General features: G+C 31.4%; 1 protein-coding gene and 1 long non-coding RNA gene across 6 annotated transcripts in view; one reads left to right on the top strand and one right to left on the bottom strand.

The window, feature by feature from the left end:
- The window catches only part of LOC146999071 (uncharacterized), a 501,133-nt gene that overhangs the window by 263,109 nt on the left and 213,870 nt on the right, over positions 1-24,154 (bottom strand). Inside the window, exon 1 of one of the 4 annotated variants that reach the window (XR_015040471.1) lies at positions 8,865-9,204. The exons of the other annotated variants lie outside the window; for them this stretch is intronic. This is a non-coding gene — a long non-coding RNA (uncharacterized LOC146999071). Of the gene's footprint in view, positions 1-8,864; positions 9,205-24,154 lie in introns of those variants that run through there. 4 annotated transcript variants of the gene reach the window in all.
- LOC118188260 (irregular chiasm C-roughest protein-like) overlaps positions 1-24,154 on the top strand; it is an 824,083-nt gene that overhangs the window by 11,433 nt on the left and 788,496 nt on the right. The window lies entirely within an intron of this gene.

Raw genomic sequence — 24,154 nt, forward strand, 5'->3', positions numbered from 1 at the left:
AGCAAAAATCTACAGAGTTTGTGGAAAATTTCAAGTTATTTACTAGGAAAATTATAAATAAATTATAGATTATTATCAGGAAAAGTATAGGGTATAGAAAATTATAGAATTTCATAATAAACATGCATTAATATAAATAATGTAATTAATGTGCATTGGGAGACAGTAAATATGTTATAGTAAAGGTACCCGTTTTCATAAGCTTCAGTTACAGAAATGTTGATAATCTTTCATACACCGACACACACACTCAAATACCCCCCAAAAAATAGAGTAGCATTTCTACGTAGCTGATTTCTGTAATCTTTTAATGCCATTAAAGTTGCAAGTATTTTTTTTATTTAATTATTTCAATGCAAGAAAGATGTACTATCTCTTTATTTACATAGATATCATATAAAATTAAGTTTTCTTTTTTGATTAAAAAATTGCTTTCTTAATTAAATAGCTAACTCAATTTAAAATTAATCAGCTTCATTGTCGTTGGCATGTGCAAATGAAATTATTGTGCGTGGCTGTGTAATGAAATGATTCATTAAAGTACTGCATTTTCTATTTCTGTGAAAGCCATAGAAGAGGCTGAAAGATAGTTTTCTGAACATTTTTATGCCATAATTTAAACGGTTGCTTAAAATTCCTAGCATTTTTAAGTAAAATTCATCATGTTAGTTTTCTGAACATTTTTATGCCATAATTTAAACGGTTGCTTAAAATTCCTAGCATTTTTAAGTAAAATTCATCATATTTTTTTCCTCCATTTTATTCTAAATTTCAAGGCTAGGTATATACATATCTTTCTTAATATACGACTGCTGGTAAGCATCCGTTAATGTAATGATAATGTTATTAGCACAAAGGGGCAATTTCTCCAGAAGGGCTATTAATTTCGCTTTGGCATTTTGCTTCCATTCACTATAAATAGCGATTCACTTTTCAAATTGTTGCCACCAAGTATTATCTCCCGCTATTACTTTTTAAAGAAATTAAATAATTAAGAATCTGCATGACTGTATGTATGTTTCCAGAACTGTGAAAAAACAACGATACCTAGAGGCATCAAATTCTGAATAACGTAGTCCTCCACTCTAATATGGGCATCTGGAACCCCATATTTGAAATTTGTTTTATTATTTATTTCATATTTTGTAAAACTTTAATGAATTTTTGATAAACAAACTCAACGATTTCAAAGTGCACACACTGTACGGGAAAGAGAAAAAAAAAAATTTTTTTTATCTCCAGCGCGCGAGACTTTGTATCAGAAATTCTAAAGATATGCTCTTTTAAATATTTTGTGATATTGCTGTTGGATTGAAATTTATGGTTTAAGTGTAAAGAACATGAAATTTAATAAATAAAGGTAGCACACAAAACGCTAAAAAAACGCCGCTTTGGGCCTGATTGAAAATCTGAAAGCTTTCAGATTTTTTTTTTATTATTATCTTATTTAAATATTCTTTTTAAATATGCTAACTGCTATCTATCTGTTTTTTTTAATGGCACTAAATTTCCCAAAACCTACTCTAGTTCTTGATTCTGAGGAGAAAAAAATTGCTGCAGAATATTATACTTTATTCCTGACCCAGTGGTATGCTAATGAATATAGCAAAACAAGCTTTGTCTTTGGGGAAGAAGAATGAAAATAACAGAGGAGAAGAACTAAAGTTTATGAATAATTACTTAATCAAAACTAACTAGTTATACTGAATAACCAGACATTATATAAATGATTTTGCCTTTGATGATTTTGAGTTATTTTACTGAATTTATAGACCATATTCATGTGCAGACTTCATCACGCATAACCTGAAACCAACTGCAAAATGGAGTATCAAAATGAATTCTGTGATTACCATATGCATTCACTCCGTTTCGCTGTCAGCACTCTCATTTACATGCTTTTCCGACCCAAAACATTTTTGTGGTATACAGTTTTCCTCAAAAAAAAAAAAAAAAAAAAAAAAAAAGCCAGAGGGAATAAAAATACATTCAGCAGCAAGTAATTAAATTGCTAGATACTGTACCGTTAACAGAATAGTATAGTCTAACTACATTTAATCTCCATATTTCTGCCACTCAATAGCGTGTGCGACTCCATGGAGCTACAATTGGCGCACCACGACAAATGTCCAGCTCTCCCATAATGCCCCGCGCTATTCGATCATTAGCGTGGCAAATTATTCAGTCTAACGCTGGCAATGTGTCTTGTCATCGGCTCCTGTAATCTGTGTTTGATAGCGGAATACCTTCAGATATTTGAAGCAGTTCTCTTGGGAGGCAACAAAGCTTGTACCTCGTGCTCGACAATGACTCGTCCATGCTTCTGGCAGCGCTGTTTGATTGTAATTTCCAGGAAATAGACGTTAAAATGCAACGTTAACAATATTATTCAACGCCAGTCGGTTATCGCCATCGAAGGATGCGGACTAATGCATGATGGGTAATTAGCTTTCGTGGATTAGGGTCTGTTATTTATGACATTCTACGTGGGGATTGATAACTCTCTAATATTTTGAAGGATTGTAGTTTTGATTCTGTAATTAGAAGATAATATTTAATTGATAGAATTCGGTATCGTTAAAATATTCCTGTTTTTCTTGTAAAGGAAAATTATAAATTATTACTTGGAGAATAATGTTTGCTGTTGAATAACTTGCTACAGAAGGTTATTTCTAGTTCTCTTTCAGACGCCGAATAGTTTCTGATTTTAACTTTATTTCACATGAGGCTAAACTTATGTAATTTTTTCATTAACAAAGAGAGAACTTTTTCTGAATTAATTCTGCAAATCATTGCTTTGATAAACATATATAAATGTATAATTTTCTTATTAAAGAAAACATTCTACTTTTTTCACTAGTTTATAATTTATTGTTTCAAAATAAAAAATTTTTTTGCTAATCATTGCCTATTAAATGTGCATAGGACTTCCTTGTATGGCCTATTAAATTATACACATATTTTCCTCCATTTCATTTACATTTATTTCCTTTCACTTCACGGCAAGGCAAGAATACATAACTCGAAGCATCTTTATAAAAAATTGTAAAATACAGAAAAACTTAAAGCACCAAATACAACTGAAAACAGTTGAACACAAACAGTTGAAAAAGCACAAATAGTTGAAAAAACAATTTTTACAATTAAAATTAGGGTTTCTACGCAAAAGCAAGTAATTCGGCCCTCGAGCAAGAAGGCAGGTTTTTCAGTTTATTTTTGGTTCCACTGTGCAAAAAGACACAGAAGGTGCAGAAAATGACTTAATTCACTACTTTACTAAAGAGTTCCGAATGTAAACAAATAGCAGCTACGGTAGGCTCAGAAGCACTTAAACAACTTTTGAAATGTTGATAATTCTACAACTATTACATGCAAATTAACTAAAATCATAAAAAACCTTAACCGGGGCATAAGAACACTCACATATAAAGCAAAAAATGCACAATTTACCAACATATAAGATTTAAAAAACTGAGCTTACAGAACCGGGTAACGGGAGCATATTTATTTATATAATTCTGGTTCGACTGATTGCAATCAAAAAAGAATATGCGCAACTGCATGTTATAATAGTCTCATATGCAAAATTCCGATGTTCTGTGGCGAGATACGTACGTACAGGCATCACGAAAAAATCTCTTCTGAATCCATTTTACAATCTGTTTTGGGAAAAAGAGTCTTTTATGATGTTTTTACGTACAGATATCACACAAAAAACATTGCTCAGATGGATTCAAGAATGGTCAAAATGGATATTTTCGTTGAAATATGATACCCGAAATTTTTCGCGATTACAGTACTTCCTTTACTTCGTACAAGGAAGTAAAAATAAAAATTTTTAAATAGCTTACACATGTGACTTCGTAAATATAATTTAACTTTAAACTAAAATTTCGGAAGTACATCTCCAAAACATATTGTAGCGAAATATCTAAGGATTCTCTTAAGATTGTGTATACGAAAAAGTGCTCAAAATATTCGTATGAACATTACACTTTTATTCCAAGGAATGTGATTTGTTTTCAGTTTTTAAGGAAGGGAAACATTTACAAGTATTTTACTGTATTGCTATGAAAGGGGAAATTTCAGATGGAAACTGCCAATTCTAATGGGATATTCTTACTTTTTATTAGTTTTTAAAAGCCAAACGTTGTGTCAGAAATCATAACACAGTTTTACACTTTTGAAAGAGGATTTAGGAAATCTGCTATGTCGTAATTTTTAGTCTGGCTGATTAAGAAATTTGTATGTTTGTGAAATATTCTCAGTAGAGCTTCTTAAGAACGGCTACATTTTCTCGAACACATTCTTAAATAAACATTATTTAAGAACAATCTAATAAACGATTAATTTTTCTTAAATGTCAGCGTTTTAAAATGATAGGAAAACTGTTTAGTTAGATCGATGGGCAGGTTTACTATTTCTTAAAAATAATGGAATTAATTCCCTAGTTTGGAGTAGAACTTCTCCGATTAAATATAAAATAAAAGATTATTTAAATAAGAATTATCGAAGGAATAAAAATTTTAAGACATGTTGTGAAAAGTATTGTTATCATTTTAACTAGTACTATTTGCGTAATGATAATATTAATTTATCAATCTAAAGAATGCCAGGATTCATAGCTGGTACTATTGTTGAGTCGAAATTTGTATGTATTTATGATGTTGTTGTTACAATAATAATAATTAATACACTTTTTTCAGCAGCGCAGTAAAATTTTTAAGAAAGATAACATTTATTAAGAAATGTTTCGTGTGAAATCAGCTTTTGTGTCGAAAAGTTTAATTTTAAGTCTAAGAAATCGTAAAATTATACAAATATAGTTACGTTGCAATACATTAATGTATAATTTAATGATTTTCAGCGGATGTACAGCAGTCCATTAATGGAAAAAAAATATCGCAATAAATTCGGCAGTGTACCACAGGAATCAAATCAAGATCAAAATATTTACCTACGTAAATTTTACGAATAATTCTGTATGTTATTTAAAGACTGATCAAAACAAAATTATAATAGTTTAGGCAATAGTACAGATAGTAAAACTAAGGTAAATAAAATTAAATAACTAAAGCTTCTTTCTTATTCTCATGTTTTTTTTTTTTATAAAAAGAAACTTTTTAAACTTCATTAACGGTTTTTAAATAGAAAGATTGAAATATTTGCTTGTTCTTTAAGAAAGTAAAAATTATATGGTGTAACGATTTAATTTTTTTTAGCCCAAAGGGAATAAAAATAAACACCCAAAGGGGCGTTAGACCTAAAGGGCTATTTGCTCAAAACAGCATTTGGCGTCGTTTCACTTTCTGCGTTGGTTAAATTTTCAAACTCTTGCCACCAAATATTATCTAAATATTTGCCTAATATCTAAACTATGCCACCAAATATTAAAACTGTTATCACCAAAATATATTTAAAGAAACTAAATAATGAAGAATATGAATGAATGCATTAATGGTTCTCGCATTGTAAAAAACAAGGGTACCTAGAGCCATCAAATTTTGAATAGTAGGCCTCCAACCGAACATGGAAGCTTGAAAGCCCGAATTTTGAATTTCGAATTTGTTCTATTATCTGTTTCATATTTTGTAAAACTTTAACGAATTTTTGATTAACGAACTCAATGATTTCAAAGCGAGCAATGGCAACGCTATCCAAAAAAAAAAAAAAAAAAAAAAAAAAAACATTTATATTTCCAGCGCGCGAGTCTGTGTATCGGAAATTCTGAAGGTATGCTCATTTTAAAATTATTCTGCGATATTGCCGTGGAATTGAATTTTACGGTTTAAGTGCAGAGAACGTGATATTTAATAAATAAAGGTAACACAATTTTTGATTAACAAACTCAATGATTTCAAACCGAGCAATGGCAGCACTGTACGAAAAAAAAAATTATCTCTAGACTGTGTGTTGGAATTTCTAAACATATGCTTTTTTGCTGTTTTTAAATATTTTATGGTATTGCTGTTGAATTGAATTTTATGTGGTTTAAGTGCGAAGAACATGTTATTTAACAAACAAAGGTAACACACAAAGCGTTAAAAAATGTCCTTCTGGGCGTTATATAAAATCTGAACGCTTTTTTTTAGACCAGAAGGCTGAAAACTTTCAGCACAAAAGATATATCTTCTAAAGATACTGTAGCAGCTGACATAAGAGTAAAATCAGTAATTTTTTATTCTTTTGAGATCTGTTTTTTTAAAAAAAAGCACAATATTTAGAATTTAAAAATATTCTTGTTTTAAATGATAAAAAGTTCTCAGTAAACGTTCGGTAGTTTTAACTTTTGGTTTATTATAACCGTGATTGCTTAGATTATGTATTATTCAGAGCACTTGAGGGCTGCCTGCCGTAATAGGAATCGGCATGAGTCCTCGAGTAACAGGAGCGAAGAATCACAAAAACGCCATTTAGCTAGATAGACCATCCGTCAAGCAACCATTCTTCAATTTCCGGGCCGAAAAGCTCTTCATTATTCGACCACTGCTAGGTTCTGTGTCATCAAAAGTAAAACTTTTATATTTTTTGAGCTTAGGAATCATTTTACCCTTTACGATTTGATAAAAATTATAAATAAAAACAAGTGCTTTTTGTCGCTTTCAGTTTTTAGTGTACCAATTTCTAGGCTAATTTATGTCGTCTGTTCTAAAATTATTATTTCTTATTTTTCCCTTTATTTTACTTATTTGTTATAATTCTAGAGCATTTCTGTCTAAAAGAGTGTGTTCCAGGCTCCCGTTAAGACGTAATCAAACTTGTAATACTCTTGTTATGTCTGGAGTATTTTAATTAACTATGTCCATTTATAAGCTATTAAAGGATTTTTGCGCATAATAAATACATCATGCAAATACTCCCACATAAAGCTAAACCCTCAGGCATCCTTTTAGGAAGAAAAGATAAATATAACTGCCAGGGTCCATTTATTTTGGTATTTCTTATCTTCTATGCACGCGATGGGATATGCAAAAATGTGCAAGGATGCGGAAAGGATGGTTGAGGAGGAATCTGCAAGGCCTTAACGTTACATACGCTGATTGGACGATGTGATAACTTTGTATTTCCGTTTTTCCTAATCTGTTAAACAAGCATAAATATCTCTCTCACTCCGCCCCCCCCCGCCTTTTTTATGTTCGTCTCTTTTTCGGGTGACGACTCTTACACATAAAAATGGGTAGACACATAACATTAAGACACATAAAAATGGGTGCGGGCCTATTTTTATGTGTCTTAGTGTTTCTATTAGAAAGAACATAATATAAAATTCTAGACATTGCCATTTTCTAATCGTAAACGTATTCTAAATTTATGAAATTCTAATAAATATAGATCGGAATAGATCGGAATCTATAAAATGTATGTGTATTTTATTTACAAAAGTTTTCGGCTAAAGATGAATTTCCTGTAAGATAAATTTTCCTATAAGATAAATTTTCCTACAAGATAAATTTTCCTATAAGTTAAAGTTGAGGAAGAAATATGAAACTATTTTCATTGCAGTATAACAAAGCTGTATTAATAAACTAAACATAAAGCTTTTCGCTTTTCAAAAATTGACGTACTCAGACTTGATTTCTAAAATTAAGGTCTAAAACAGCTAAAAAAAATCTTTCACAACTAAGAACATTTGAGGAATGTTAAAGAATCTGCGACTGTTGAATAATTCTTTACTCTATTTTTAAAACATATTTAAAAGTAAAGTTTTAAATTAATCAAAAGATTATGCTTGGAGAGTCATTAGGATTTTTGAAGTAGGAAACACAAAAAATGAGCAATGCCCTCGCCAGTACTCGAACCCGGACCTCTCGAATACGCCAGAGTGTGTTACCGTTGCACAACGAAGGCATGCAGAAAGGGAGGAGAAGATTCCTTATACACTACCCCTTTTAAAGGGCGACTGAGGATTAGGAGACCCAAAAGCCAAATCCTGGGGGTGAAAATCACCATCCATTACCTTTTAGTATTAACGCATTGTATTGTAATTGTGTTTATACTCCATTTGAAGATGAATAATTTCACAAAGAACATCATGGTGCTTCGGATTATGTGTGAAATTTTACTTGTTCCTTCTTAAAAGCATTTCTTGTATCACATATGAATAAATCTTCATAGAGATTTCCAAATAGAACTTGTAGAGTCATTAGGTGTATTTTTAGAAGCAGGAGACTTGAAAAATATGCAACGCCCTCGCCGGGAATCGAACCACGGAGCTCTGGAATACGCCCCCAGTGTGCAGACCACCACACCACGAAGTCATGCCGGGAGAAATACCTTATAAACTTAAATAAAGCCATAGTTTAATCAGCTGTTTATGACGCACTGACGCGATGGCTTAGATTTACTATAATTTGTGGTATCGCAATTAAAATAAAATTTATTTCCAAAGTTGTTATGGTCGAAAGTATATGATTATCTAAGTAGGTTGACTGTATTCTAAACTTATTCACTGTGTACCATTTCGTTCGTGAAGCTAGCGATGTTTCATGTTACTCCGATGGTAGCTTAAGTCGGCTTTCAAACAGTTACAGACGAAAGCAATGTACAGAGTATCCCTTTATAAAAGAAGATGCGTTTGAATCTCATATATCTGTTATTAATGTAAGTAAATAACTGCGATCAAACTAGTCGCGACTAAATTAACTTCTTTTACAATACAGCTAATTAAACACCCTGAGCTGCAGCTGCATCCTGTGCTGCAGATTATTCCATTCTGCCTTGAAACCACGTCTGAATAATCTCCAAAGCGACGGAAATGGAAAATTCCCCAGTTTCACTTAGCTCTAATACCCGATTTTCTAAAACCGCATCTCTTAACATTAAACACAGCGCTATTACGCTACTTAGAAAACAGATGAACAAACCTGTCTTCGTGTGCCCAGGTATGTGGACGGCAGGTGTTCAAACGAAGTCGATTGCTAGTCTCAGGCAGCTGTCAGTCCGGTCTTACTCCATATCGCTGTTTTCACATCGGATTTGTCCTCCGCGAAGCTGTTAATGGCGCATGAAGTATGGAGAACACAAGACCTTGAATCTGGGGTTGTGAGATTGTGGAAGATAGCCGACGAAGATCAAAATATTTCATTACCAGTCCAGAGCTTAATGATTTTTCCTTTTTTTTTTTTTTTTTTTTTTTTTTTGGACAAAAGACGCTCGAAAATACTCTATATAAAAACAAGTTAACAGTAATTTCTGGATGTGCTGAAGAAATTCGATTTTCAGAACCTCGCTGCCTTTTTTTAGGTCGAGTGAAATTTAGCGTGATTTTATCTATTTATTTATTCTTAATTTTTATAACGTTAAAATAAAATCTGAAGGTTTTTTTAGATTTTATATTACGCCCAAAGAGGCGTTTTTTAAACGCTTTGTGTTCAGTTTTAAAGCTTTGTCTTCACTAAACTTTATTTATCAAATATCATATTCTTCGCACTTAAACTATAAAATTCACTTCAACAGCAATATCACAAAATATTTAAAACAGCATATTTTTAGAATTTCCGATACACAGTCTCCGGCGCTGAAGATAAAAATGCTTTTTTTACTTCCTTGTACGAAGTAAAAAGGAAGTATCGTGATCGCGAAAAGTTTCAGGCAGCATATTTCAACGAAAATATCAATTTTGACCGCTATCGAATGCAATTTAACGATGTATTTGCATCATATCTGTACGTAAGGACAGAATAAAATACTCTTTTTCTTCAAAAAAAAAATTATAAAACTGCTTTAAAATTAATTCTGAAGAGAATTTTTCGTGGCTTCTGTACGAACGTATGTACGTACGTATCTCGCATAACTCAAAAACGAGTAGTCTCAAAACGAGTAGTTGAAATTTTGTATATAGGACTGCTATAACATGTAGATGTGAACCTCGTATTTTGGTTGCAATCGGCAGCACCAAACTTATATAAATATATTTATATATATATCCACTCTGTCACCCGGCTCAGTGATCTCAGTTTCGTTACTCTTATATGTTTGTAAATTGTACATTTTTTGCTTTAAAAATGATTGAATTATGTTGTTTTTATCTTCCGGTTAAGGATTTTATGCCTTTAGTAAATTTGTGTGCAATATTTTTAGAATTCTCAGCAGTTTTAAAGTTGTTTAATTGCCGCTAAGCCGGTTTTTAATGGCGGCCATTGATGTTTACATTTGAAACAGGAGACTAGTGGATTTGTTGCCAATCTAGAGAAACTTAGCTTCGCAACAACAAAGATAACGCATTCATTTATTATTGCCAATTAAATCATGCTTAATTCTTTCTGGGATTTTTTCGACGAAATAAGCGTTTGAGATTTACTTCGTAATTTTTAATATAGATATTTTGAGTTTTTATGTATTTTTGCCTTCTCGCGAAGTGAGAACTGAATTAATTAAATGAGAAGACTCAATCGTCTGTGAAAAACTGTTTCTTTTTTGTTTTGTTTCCTTAAATTCTTTTATACATCATTCTAGCTTTATTATAGTATTTGAATAGAACATGTGGCAACGATTAGATAATTCTTCAAATGATATACATTTTATGCATTCTGAGTTATAATATGAACGAAATACAATACTGTTAAGTAAACCTAGCGCCAGAGTGTCGCTATGGTAAACAAAGTGAATTTTAAAGAATGCATTTATTCTATTGTGGTTTATGCGCTGTCGGCGAAGTAGGTTTAATTCAATCTAATAAGTTTAAATAAAATGCAATAAAAAATGCGTATAATTTAATATTCCGTACAAGGAAGTCATGTGGTGTATACATCAGATTTTTTTTTTTTTTTTTTTTTTCGTGCAGTGTTGCCATTGCTCGCTTTGGAATCGTTGAGTTTCTTAATCAAAAACTCATAAATGCTGTACAAAATATGAAATAAATAATAAAATAAATTCCAAATTCTTGCTTCTGGATGCCCATATTCGGGTGGAGACTACGTTGTTAAAAATTTGATGGCGCGAGAAATATACATACATTTATGCAGATTCTTCATTATTTAATTTTTTTAATATAATACAGGGCTTGAATATTTGGCGGCAACAATTTAAAAAATGATTTGCCGTTTATGGTGAATCAATGCAAAATGCCGAGACAAAATTAATAGCCCTTCTGGGCTAACGCCCTTTGGGCTAATAATATTTCACGCTGCAAAATAAATCATATTTTGGGTTAAGAAAAATGGGCTACACCTCTCTTTCTCCGTTTAAAAAAAAATTATTTTTCTTTTAACTCAGCGTTAAAGATATAGATAAACGTAATATTGTGTTATTATTATTAGGAACTACGTAAATAAAAAATTTATTTCGTTATTTTATTGTATTTCAACAGAAATAGTCACGTAGCAGAACCAAGTGCCAAAGAACAGTAAACTTAACAAAAGAAATTGGCTGAAGTAGGAATGAAATGATTCGTCAACTCATCGTGCATGCCCACATAGCACAAAAACATCCTTGGGATATCCCAAGGATGTTGCTCGCGGGATATGCGCACATCCTCAGGACATCCCGGAATATCCCGCGAACCTCCTAAACACCTCCTCCCGAGTGCTTAATGTCACATCCCGGGATATCCTCAGGACATCCTAACCAAGTCCCATCGACAGCGTGCGGGATGTTATTAGGATATGAACTCCTACGTACTACATCCTCAGGACATCCCACAAACCTCCTAAGCACATCCCATTATATCCTAAAAACATCCTATCTATGTCCCATCTACAGCATATGGGATGTTATTAGGATTTAAAGTCCTACTTACTACATCCTCAGGACATCCCGTAATATCCCAATTTCCTCCTAAACTCATCCTCCTGAGCGCTTAATGTCACATCCCAGTATATCCTTAGGACATCCTATCTACGTCCCACCGACAGCGTATGGGATGTTATCAGGATTTGAAACACTAGTTACAATATCCCTTTAACCTCTTAAATACATACTCTCAACTGCTTAGTGTCACATCCCAGTATATATACAGAGGAAAATTCCAGTGAAAGTATGTGAAGGTGTGATGATCTAAAACCTACTTTTTTTTACACAGATAGTCTCAAATCGTTCTCCTATGGTTACTATGGAAAAATCAGAAATGTTGAAAATATTTATACAACTTATTTTGTTTTTAAATCTGAATTTGTGAATATATTAAAACTGAGCAAGGAAATTAAAATGAATTAATACAAAATATTAAAACTGAAAATTTTGCTTTTATTTTTAAGATATTAAAAATCTTTTGATCATTTTTAAATATCCAATAGCCCCAAAATTGAATTATTCATAATTAAATTATTTTACAAAATCAGTTTCTAATTTGTTATTTGTATTAAAAATTGAATAATAAAATTACACATTTAACAATCTTTACATAAATGAATCATCTTTCTTTAAAACATGTAAGGAATTTATAGTGTTTTGATGACACTGTTGGGTGTGTATTTAATTATGGCAAAGCACACTAGGGCTATCTGCCTAAGAGGAGGGATGCCTTCGTGGAGGACTTTCTAAGGGAAACTGGCTCGTATACACGTTACACATGGGGAAAACCACGAAAACGCCCATGCAGCCAGCCCGTTCGCGGGATTCGAACCTCGGACCGAACTACCAGTGTTCAGCGACTTTACTGCTCGGCCGCTGGTGGGCATCTGACACTGTTGGGAAATTGTTAAAAGGAATAAATTGTATTTTTAAAACTAAATCAATTCCTAACCTCAGAATAAATAAATGTTTTCGTAACATGAGAATGCTGCAGGCTTTTTTATATATTTAATATTTAGTTGTAAAAATTTGACATTATGTTAACAATTCTTTATATCATTCAAAAGGTAACTCAAGAAGCTCTTCTAAAATTTTATCTTTCTGCTCACACAATTAAAAAAAAAAAAATCTGAAAGGCCTCAGATTTTAGCAGTCACTCAAAGAGGCTAAAAGTTTATGAATGCATAGATTATCAATACAGATGGGGCAGTGGAAATAGCAAAACATTTTATAAGATACTGACACCAGAAAGTTATATATCTTCTATATATTTGAAAAATGAAGAAATATATCATGTAATTATGTAGAAATATTAAAATGTTTTCAATTGGATATATCATGAATTAAATGCATTTTAAATCAATCAGATTAAAAATTAAAAAAAGCATTGTTAAGAACTGTGTGTAATGCTTTTAAATAGCTTGGCTTGTTAGTCAATAATATATTAGATTTTAAAGGTAAATATGTTAAATTTTGCAAAATGGCAAGACTTGAATGAAAAGCGAAACAAGTTTACGACTGACGATATGAAGTCACATTTCAAAACTAATAGCCCTTTTAGATTAAAAAAAAAAGTTCTGAAAATAATTTGCAATGGTTCATTGGTATTATTTTACGCAAAATTCAGTAAAATGAAATTTACCCGTTGAAATCAACACCAAATTAAACTTTGTAAATTCTAGCGCATGTTAAAGGTTGTCTCATCCAGAATTTTATTACTAACCATTCATTTCAGCGCAAAATAAAACAGTAATTGCCATTTATATGACAATCAATATCAAAAATTTAAATCTGCATTTTACGCAACATAGAAAAACTTCAAAAGATCTACTGTTTACCATGCAATTAAGGCATTTTATTCTGCTATCAACTCTACCAATTATTAATTCAATTAAGTATATTCAGTTTACTCTTTCTGCTCAATATATGCAATGTAAAATTTTCCATAAATTTATTAATTCATTTTTTTTTTTGAGGTGAGCTTTTATTCAACTCTCAATGTCAACGAGAATGTTTAGTTCATTTTTTATTCGGTCTCAAAAGAGAAATCAAAATACGTGGATTTATGTACGTGTATTTATGAATCAAAATACATGAGAAATCACAGTGAGAAAAGCACTTCTACCTTAAACTGTGATTATATATAACAAATGCAGTGAATTATAGTTAAAAAATAGTGAAAATATTTATATTTCTGAACTATTTCATATATAACATTTTCAGTTTCGCATATGTGGCAATTTAAGAACTTTTTTACATATACCAAGTTTTTGAAATATCTGCAAATTTTTGTATCTTCAAGGAAGCTTATTCTTTCACCTTTAGTATATAAGTAATGGTAATTTACCAGATTAAATTACTTAATGGGGAATACAGAAAAATATCTAACCACTTACCTTTGTGACTTCATCTGCAAAGAGACTAAAAAAGTAGTTCAGCTAAATCTGCTATAATAAATATTTATAATAATGCTAAATTATGCAATATCTATTAATATGACAAATTTTTGTAAAGCTATTTATTTGGATGAAAAATAAACACATTCAGAAATTTATGGCACTATATTATGATTAACAGAGGAAAAACACTTTTCAAAATTCAAAATAGTTTTTATTAATCCAATTTATCACATTTTCTTTGAATTCCTGAAAAACAATCTTATATCCATGTATTCTTATGTATATAAGAACTCTTGATAAACTGGGTCTCTGCCATTGCCTTTCACAGCACCTAAAATAAAAAAAAAAAAAAACACTTACAATTACTATATGTGAATATAATTCATAATTAAATTTAAACAAATGACTATTAGAATGCAAATTAAAGGAAGCATTTAAAATATTTTAACATTTAGTACCTATAAACAGAGTAGCAATTATTTGATATTTCGATTATAGTAAAATAAACATGGGGGATGCCTTTTAAAAATTTTTATGTCAGAAAATAAACTCAAACCACCAGCTGAACATATGAGCAGTTTTATCAATCAGCCACTGGTAGGTAACCTGGATACTGAATCAACATATAAAGTTGCCAAGATAAAGAGAGAAACAAAATTATGATAATCACATCTTACCTATTCATAAAACTATTTTAAAAGGCAAGTCCAAAAAGAGTGCGAATGAATTTATTTTGCAACACAAAGTAAAGTCTTGCAGGAGCAAAAAAAAACTTGTCTCATGAGATTGGCAAGTAAAAAATAATTAACTGCATCTGGTAACTTTTATCTGACAACACGTAAGTAATTGTTAGCTACGTGCAGAAAATAAAATCTGATCAGGGGCGTAGCTAGAGGGGGGCAAGGGGGGCATCTGTCCGCGGGTGCAGAATCCAAGGGGTGCCAAACTGATGTTAGAACATTTTAGAATTAAATGTTTTCCATCTTGGCAAGCAGTAAGGGGCGCGAAATCTTCAGTTGTCCCTGAGCGCTGAAAACCCTAGCTATGACTCTGAATCTGATCATGTTAGTGCAATTTTAAACTTTTGAATTTAACCGCAGAAATTTACCAAAGAAGTACTTGTAACAGTAGTAAATGAAGATGTGGCTAATCTTTACTGTATGGTACACCTTGGTTTCTGTCTGAAAAAAAATTGCAAAGTGGTATTGGTTGTTTGTGAAATGTGGAAGCCCATTGCGTCAAATAAGTTTTTCGATAACCCTAATGTTGATAATGTTGGCAAAAGTAGCCTTCGGGGAAAAAAAAAAAAAAACTTTTTTTTTGTCAATAAAAAGGAGTTATTTCTGCAAATATTGCCAACGTGCTGTGATAAATTTAGTTTTGGGCTACTTTTTTTAATAGTAAACCTTTTGTACGGTCCCAGGTTTTTGGTTCTTACCAGTCTTTTCAATTGCTGTGTTTGGTTGCACAGAAGTGGTATGGTCTTGTATTTTGAACATGCTATTTATTATTTTGGAGTCGGTACCGTTTGAGTATGTCTGAGGTGACTAAGAGACGAAACATTTAATTGAATTGCTTACCTGGAGGATGGTGGTGGGAAGCCTAAACATATGCATGTGAAAAAAAAGGTATGTTAAAAAAATGATGTTTCATTTATTTTTTTGTCTCTGTGTGTTAATTTTTGTTAGAAAATTTGTTGTTTAATGTTTTTATGTTAGGAAATATGTATTTTTGGTAACTTATTCCTCTCTGTTTGTGTATTTTTGGTTGTCTGTGTGTTAAGACAGTGGCGAATTTTTTCTGGTAACTATGATATTTTTAACTTTCTGATTTTCTTAAAGTGAAAATAGACCAATGTGTACATGGACAAAGTTAAGGCAGTGCACAATGCCCAGTTTGTGCAGTTCTCTGTTTTAATAGGTCGATGTGTACATGGACACAGAGTTTGTGTACGTCTTTGACTTCTTATTTTGGTTTTGTGTAGCAGCCACCTTGAAATTGGTGCCGATCCTCTCAGGTGATGATCTTGATATAAAAAAAAGAAACGATTCGCCAAGGGTTACAGTAGAGTAAATTTTTACCAAAGATGTTCTACCATAATCACCATTTCAGTGGTTTAAACACTAGTGGAGCAGTATGCAGAGATGAAGATTTGAGTTTTGTTTACACAACATGATGGTTTAGGCACTCCAGCCATTACAGTGAACAAAATTATAATAAACATAGCCACAATAATTGTCTATAAATATTGATGTACAACACTGCATTAACTAATGTATTTCTTATGCTAGTATATACAGAATCCTTAATCGAAGGGAAAATCAGAAGACTGTGCATGCATTTTCCTTTAACTGAAACATGGATTTGACCATACAAATCTCAGTCTTACGGGACATGCCACACTATGCAGATAGACAGTAAAAAGTGCTTGTGTTGTTTTTATTTGTTAAAGGTATGAAATAAATATACTTCTAGATTTTAAGTTTTTCTTTTCTTGTTTTACATTTGGATTACCTATCAAAAAGTAAGGAATTTTGATATTATTACAATATCGGAGTTAAAATAACAATTATTGGACATGTTAAAGTAATGAAAATTTTAAATTAGGTTAAAAAGTAACCCTTAATGTGGCATATTTTTGAATTAAACTCTATCGACATTAAAAACAACAAAACGTCCCTCTTTATTAAGGACATACCAATGTTTATAAATATGATTAAATGTAACAGAAAATTTACTGTCACAACCACATTTTTAAGTGAAATGTATTATTTTAACATTTTACAGTATTTAAGGTATGGCATTAAATGCAACATTATGTGCCTGGATATAAGTTAGTAAATTAAAAAAAAAAAAAAATAATAATCAAAGAATGAATGTCATGAAAAATTTCAAAAACAAGCAGAATTTAATTTAGAAGACCTTTAGACACTTATGATAAATAAATTTGAGAATTCTTCACCCAAAATTAAATTATAATTAACTGAAACCAGTTTGACTGACCTTCTACAAAATCCTTCAGCTGCAATTTTTTCTAGCTTGAAAACCAAATTCTTCTCCACATGGTAATAACATCTTAACCAGTTGAAATTCCTGCAGAAAGTTTGATAACACACTAATAGAATTAATAGAATAGAAAAATTAACACAAAAGTATAGAACATCATTTAAACTTAACATTATTACAAATTTTGGTGCTTTCTGACTATCTGCAAAGCTGTGAAAATAGGCAAAATGGTTAGTTTATGGTTCATATCTACTGCTCTGTTCACAAGTAGTAATTCAAATAAGCACTTTATAAGAAACAAGAAATTTTAGGATGCACACACACAAAAATATATACATTGGGTCAATATTCACATATTTTTCATCCAATGGAATACTATTCAGAAATAAAGATTAAATATAAAGCATGTAAATACATGTGTGTGGTATGCATATTCATAGTTTGCTATTATCGTGTGCATACTCTTGCTGTTTTAGCATAAGTTGAAGCTGTGAGGGCAGATGATAAGAAAGTATCAGAATTTTTCATGTATAAGAAAAGATTGCCCTGACAATAGTATCTCAATTGTTTAGCATTGACATTTACATAGCGCATTAGAAATGTATAGTAATATATGTATAATAAAAAGATAATTGCATATTATTAATTCATTTTTTTTAAATGCCAAACTTTAACAATTCTTTCACATATAATTAAACAGAATTCTTTCACATGAACATCTAAAATCCATTCTTAACTAAAGAATAAATAATAAAACCATGTAAATTTCTTATGAAGCCCATCATTTCCGAAATGTCTACTTCTGAAAGTTCCCAGCATTTCTCAATATATTATTAAATTACTAAACTAAGCATCAATGATCATCATGTTCGCTAATGTAGCAATATCTTTCACACTTCTTTGTTACCACAAGTAACAAGTAGGCTTCAATAAATCTTTAACTGTTACATGCTACTTTTGTCTAAAATTTGTATAAATAATAAATAATAAAATTAATTAACTGTATAAATAATAAAATTAAATGAGCTCTTTATAATATGCTCAAAGAAATAATTTTGTATGAAAATTTGTATGTTATATATTGGCCTGATTAATGATTCAGGAAATAATTTGGGTTTTCAAAGTGCTTCCAATAATTCAAATTTCAACTTGTGTCAAAATAAAATCTATGACACAAAGATAAGCAAATTTCCTTATGAACATTTTAACATTATTCAATCACTGGCAATCACACAGTACTGATTGCTTCAATAAACATTACTGTAACTGTGTTATTTAAAAGACTGCAATGTTTTAATTATTTCCTTAATTAAAACATTACAGTCTTTTCCTCCTTCTAACACCAAAAGAAAACCCAGATAAGAAATATAAAAATATCAGTAAAAATAAATTGTATTATTGAACATTAATTACACTTATGCATATATTATTTTATTATAAATTATTTCAAAATCAAAGAAGAGAAGGGGGAGAAATTTTAATATTGACATTTCTAAAATGATATAAACATTAATCATTTAGTACAGTTTGTTATTTCAGGCAAAAAGAATTCACTTTTCTGGATAGCATTTATATTTCCATCTCACTTTCAATGAAACATTAAGAGAAATGCATATAATTTAAACACCAGTTTATTTTATTTATCAGACAGATTATGTCAACTCGAAAAAAACCTATCAGTAAAATTCGGTAGTAATAATTCTGAATGTTAGGCAACTTGCAAGATTCAACAAAAATTATCAATACTTTTATTATAATGACAATACTACAGTAACATGAACATAAAATTAAACTGCATATAACTATAAAATAAGCCAGCATATAATAATGGTGCATTGGTTTCTAAAACAATGAGCTCGATGAAAAAATACATGTATTATGGTAGCTATTCATATTCTTCAGCTTTCCTAATATTCTCATGTTCACTTTACATAACTAAAGTATCTAAAATACAATAAAAATGCAAACAATATTTATGAGAAAATGTTAAAAGCAATCATAAGCATTTGATTGAATGACCATATTTTGTCTTCCTGCAAGTCGAATCTTAAAATGATATGCAGTTTGAAAAATGCTTAATCCTTTTATAAAATATTCAAAAAAGATTAAAAAAAGGTACTGTTCTGTTATCAGGACCGGGTTCAGAATTGTATTTATGTATGCTTGTATATTTGTATGTTTGTGTGTCTACATATACACATCTATGCACATACTTACGAACACAGGTTCATACATTTCCGATTCTGGTACCAATAACAGAACAGTACCCCAAAAAAAAGTTGAATTACAAACTAGATTAAGATAATGTTTCAACCATACATATTTTGGACAAAACAATGCAAACTCTTATTTTTATACAATTGTTCAAACTATTTAACATAAATTTATTGCTGCAATAAAATAATAAGCAATCTGATCACACATATTATTTTGAAACTGAATGCGTAAACTAGACTAAAAAAAATTCAGTCATAAACATTTGGATAGCAGGGCAAATTAGATATTTGAAAAGACAGCCAGCCATTGAGATACACGTAATTCACGACAGAATGGTAACAATTCATAAAGCTGTGAAACATTTAACTGTCAAAATGACATAAATAACATAAATTCGAAAAGCAAAAAAAGTAAACATACAAGTATTGCAACTGAACTTACCTTTCATGCAACAAAAAATATCCATACAAGTTAACCTCATGGCGCAGCCATTTTGGATTTCATTTCAAATCAGACAGATGTTTACGGATTTGCGGAAGAATACGAGGAACTAGTAGTTTGCCGGATACAATGTGCAATGACGCGAAAGAATATAGTTCTGTAGAACTTCCTACATTATTCCGTAATAAACAGTACTATTTCCTAATTTTTTCTTTATCTAATTAATTAATTAATAGGGAAATAGTTAAATAATGCCGAATTCATTTTTAATGAAATGTAAAATTTTGCATGTATGGAACGACCACCTTTCATCCAATATTTCTGAGAATATAAACAAATTTTGGAATCTGAGAGTATCAGTAAATAAATATATAGAATATCGCCTCTCAAACGACCACTTCTGAAAGTGACCAATAGTTCTGAGATTATAAATAAATATTGATATTAAGCATTATTTCTATAAGACGACCATCTCTATATAAGACCAAAGTTTCTAGAATCTTGGATAGTCATCAGAGATGTATCTTTACTGCGAAATTATCGCACGACTGTAATTCAATATCAATAACAGATCGCGCGATTGAAAAACATTTTCTGTCCTGTAATTAGAGGGAAAAAATTTTCCTTATGAGGTATTTCTCCCGCTTTCCTAACGTGCCTTCGTGGTGTAACAGTTCTGCACGCTGGGCCGGTATTTCAGAGGTCCGTGGTTCTATTCACGGCGAAGGCGGTTGCTAATTTTTCATCTCTATGGCTTCCCAAAAAAATCCTAATATCTCTACAGTGGCGCCCGAACTAAAAAGGTGTTGGATGAGGTATATCCACACCCAGGATTAAGTGATTGGATTCCCTTAAAAAAAAAGTCGGCCTTTAAAAAGAGAAGTAATATAAGGTATTTATCCAGCTTTCCTAGCGTGTCTTTGGCCCACCAGCGGCCGAGCGGTAAAGTCGCTGAACCCTGGTAGTGCGATCCGAGGTTCGAATCCCGCGAACGGGCTGGCTGCATGGGTGTTTTCGTGGTTTTCCCCAAGTGTAACGTGTATATGAGCCAGTTTCCCTTAGAAAGTCCTCCACGAAGACATCCCTCCCCTTAGGCAGATAGCCCTAGTGTGCTTTGCCATAATTAAATACACCATCACCACACCTAGCGTGTCTTCGTGGTGTAGTGGTTCTGCACACTGGGCCGGTATTCCAGAGGTCCGTCCTTCGATTCCCGGCGAAGGCAGTTGCTAATTTTTCATGTTTCCTGCTTCCAAAAAAAAAAAAAATACCTAATGTCTCTATACACAAATTTTTAAAAAAATTCGTTTCCGTAATTAAATATATCTATATCTAATTTTACCTATATTTGTAGTAGGGTTTGTAATCTGTAATTATACATGTAATTTATACATTTTTTATAAAAAAAATATATGTTATTTAGAATTTTGCAAATATTCTAGAAAATGCTAATCCATTGAAAAAAATCTTTTCCATGACTAAATAAATTTTTAAAAACGTCAGAAAAAATAGCAGTTAAAATTAATAACAAAATAACAAGAATAAATCATTAATCATATCAATATTTTTAATGTACAGCATTTAGAAACAACTTAGTAAAATACATATAAAAAATAAAATAATGTGCAAGTTTCAGATGTGCAATGTCAAAAAATTAAAACTGGTAAATTTGAGAACAAATATCCTCAAAATGTTTGACAACGAAAGTCCTCCGGACAATGCAGAATGAATGTCCTCAGGATGTGAAATTTGTGAACTCCTCAGGACATCTGAGAATCAACATCTTCAGGACATCCTGTCATATCCCGGGACATAGCGACTTAAATAAGACATCCTCAGGATGTTAAATTACGATCTCCTCAGGACATCTGAGAATCAACATCCTTAGGACATCCTATGTATGTCCCGGGATATTGCGACTTAAATAGGACATCCTGAGGATGTTTTGTGCTATGGGGGTGATACTAATGTTAACGTTAAATTCTTGCATTCTAATCTTGATGCGAGAAAAAAAAAGCTATTTCGCACGAAATTTACAATGCGCATGTCATTATATCCATTATAGATTTTAAAAAAAGGCCAGGTATATTTTGTTATATTATGCCAGGTATGTTTTGTTATGTTATGCCAGGTATGTAATATTTTGTTGCTAAGTTAGTAACTGGTTTCCTAAGGAGTTTTTATTTGCCTACGGGTATTTCTCCTAAACGTTCTGAGCGCGAGACTGTCAGTACGAAATTCTAAAGATATGTTGTTTTTAAATATTTTGTGATTTTGCTATGTACTAAATTCTAAAGATATGTTGTTTTTAAATATTTGTGATTTTAAATTGTAAGGATTATTTTTAATTTATTAACAGTTAAATTTTAAGTTAAAGTTCCTTTCCTGTCAAATTCTTAACTTCAACTTACTACTTCCGGCCAGAACGTAGTTTTGGAAACTTGCTGAATGAGGAGGAGCGGTATTTAAACCACGAAGTGACATACAGAGTTAGAGAGAATGAGAGTTTCTGGTTTACGCGCGTCTGTCTTTTTGGCCATTCTCTCTCTCAAAGTTGTTTTTACGCTCGGCCGTACTCAGGCCCTTGCTAAGCTTCGTAGTCAAATAAGTTAAGGGGCCAACTGGATTTGAATCTTGATAGCTTCGGCTATATTTCTTTAGTTAATCTTAGTTTTAGTTTAATTCTTAGTCTCTTAAGTTCAAACCTAAGTGAGGGCTTTGTTTGTACACTCCCAGGCGGAGTTTTGTTCAATCTTATTGGAATAATAAAGGGTTAGTTACCCTTTTATCTTGTTGTTTCTTGTCACCCGAACTTGATCGATTATTCGCTTATCAGTTCTTAAGATTCTTCACTTCCAACATTAACTTAGAATTACAAAGTGAGGAACTCTACAAAATATTTTGTGGTGTAGTGGTCAGCACGCTCGACGTGTGTTCGAGAGGTCCTTGGTTCGAGTCCCGGCGAGGACATTGCTCATTTTTCATCTCTCCTCTGCTTCCAGAAATATCTAACAAAATAACTAACCTACAAAAACGTTAATAATAAAAAGTCAAAAAAAAAAGTTTTGTAAAGATATCTTACTAAGCAAACTGAACAACTGAAAAAATGATAAACTGAGGGGAAAACTGAACAAAAGAAATTGTATGCCAATGATTAGGGCTTAATCAGGAATTTTAAATGTATACCTCTATGCTATTTCCAAAATTTATGTAATTTTGCTGTTGAATTGTACACGGCGTAAGTGCGAAGAAAATGGTGCTTACATTAATAAAGTTAAATAGACCAAAAAAAAAGGGTTAGTAGGAGAGAGTGTAAGAGCAAACTGCTAAACTACGAGCTAAGCGAGAGCGTAAAAAACCTTAACGAACCCTTTGGAGGCAGGCATTAAAATCTAAAACGTTTCAGATTTTTTTTTTCTTTATATTTGTAGAAATAAGTAATTTATATATTCTGTGTTTTCCTGGCTTTCTGCGAAATTCGGTCTTTTGGTGGCTTAACAGAAATATATGACCGTGAAATTTTGCTATGGTTCTTATAAAACCTACTTTTTTTTTCTCTGAATCCAAACCATACTATGTAGATTCAAGTGGAAAAATGTTATGAAACAACTGTTATCAGTTATTTTCGACCTTTATCAGAAAGAAATAGGTATTTTTATTCGGAAAGCGTTCTGTTTAGTCATTTCTGCTTGTTACAGAGTTTGCTGCATGCACTTACCCCTCTTCCCCATTTTGATTCAGTCTCTTACGAAATTCAGATCTCCACGACTTTTGTAAAATATAAAAATCGAACTTTTTTTCCTGCTCAGAAAGAAAGCATTGTGTTGACCATAGAATACTGAAGGGAGAGGAAGTTTAAAATATAATATTTTTAAGCATTTCCGCTCGTTATAGATAAAACGCTTATGTATCTAATCTGAGCCTTTAAAAGCTGTGTATGCATATTCATAAATATACATATTTTGTAAGTGATTTGCAGTAGTTGGTTAAGAATGAAAAAAATCTTAAAATTTATGTTTCTTATATTTTAGAAAATCCAATCCTTTCACTGAATCCAGATCATACAAAGAAGATTTTTTTTTAAAAAGTCATAAAAGATTTGTGTTAAGCTATTTTGCAGTGTTGCCTCGAAAATGATGTTTTTATTCAGCGTGATTGTATTCAACAATTTTTGTTCATTACACATTTTGCTGCATATCCTTCTCCACCCTCTTCCCGTTCATGAAATTCAATTTTCTGCGAAATGTTCAATTCTAACATTTTTCTTCTGCAGAGAAATATTCTCTTAACCTTAGTTTATTGAACATAAAAAGTATTTCAAGTTATAAAATTTATATAAGTTTTATATTTCCGTTCACTTT

This window comes from Stegodyphus dumicola, chromosome 1 (genome assembly GCF_044657685.1).
Source record: "Stegodyphus dumicola isolate Sdum_Otavi_A_Nest chromosome 1, ASM4465768v1".
Lineage (NCBI taxonomy): Eukaryota > Metazoa > Arthropoda > Arachnida > Araneae > Eresidae > Stegodyphus > Stegodyphus dumicola.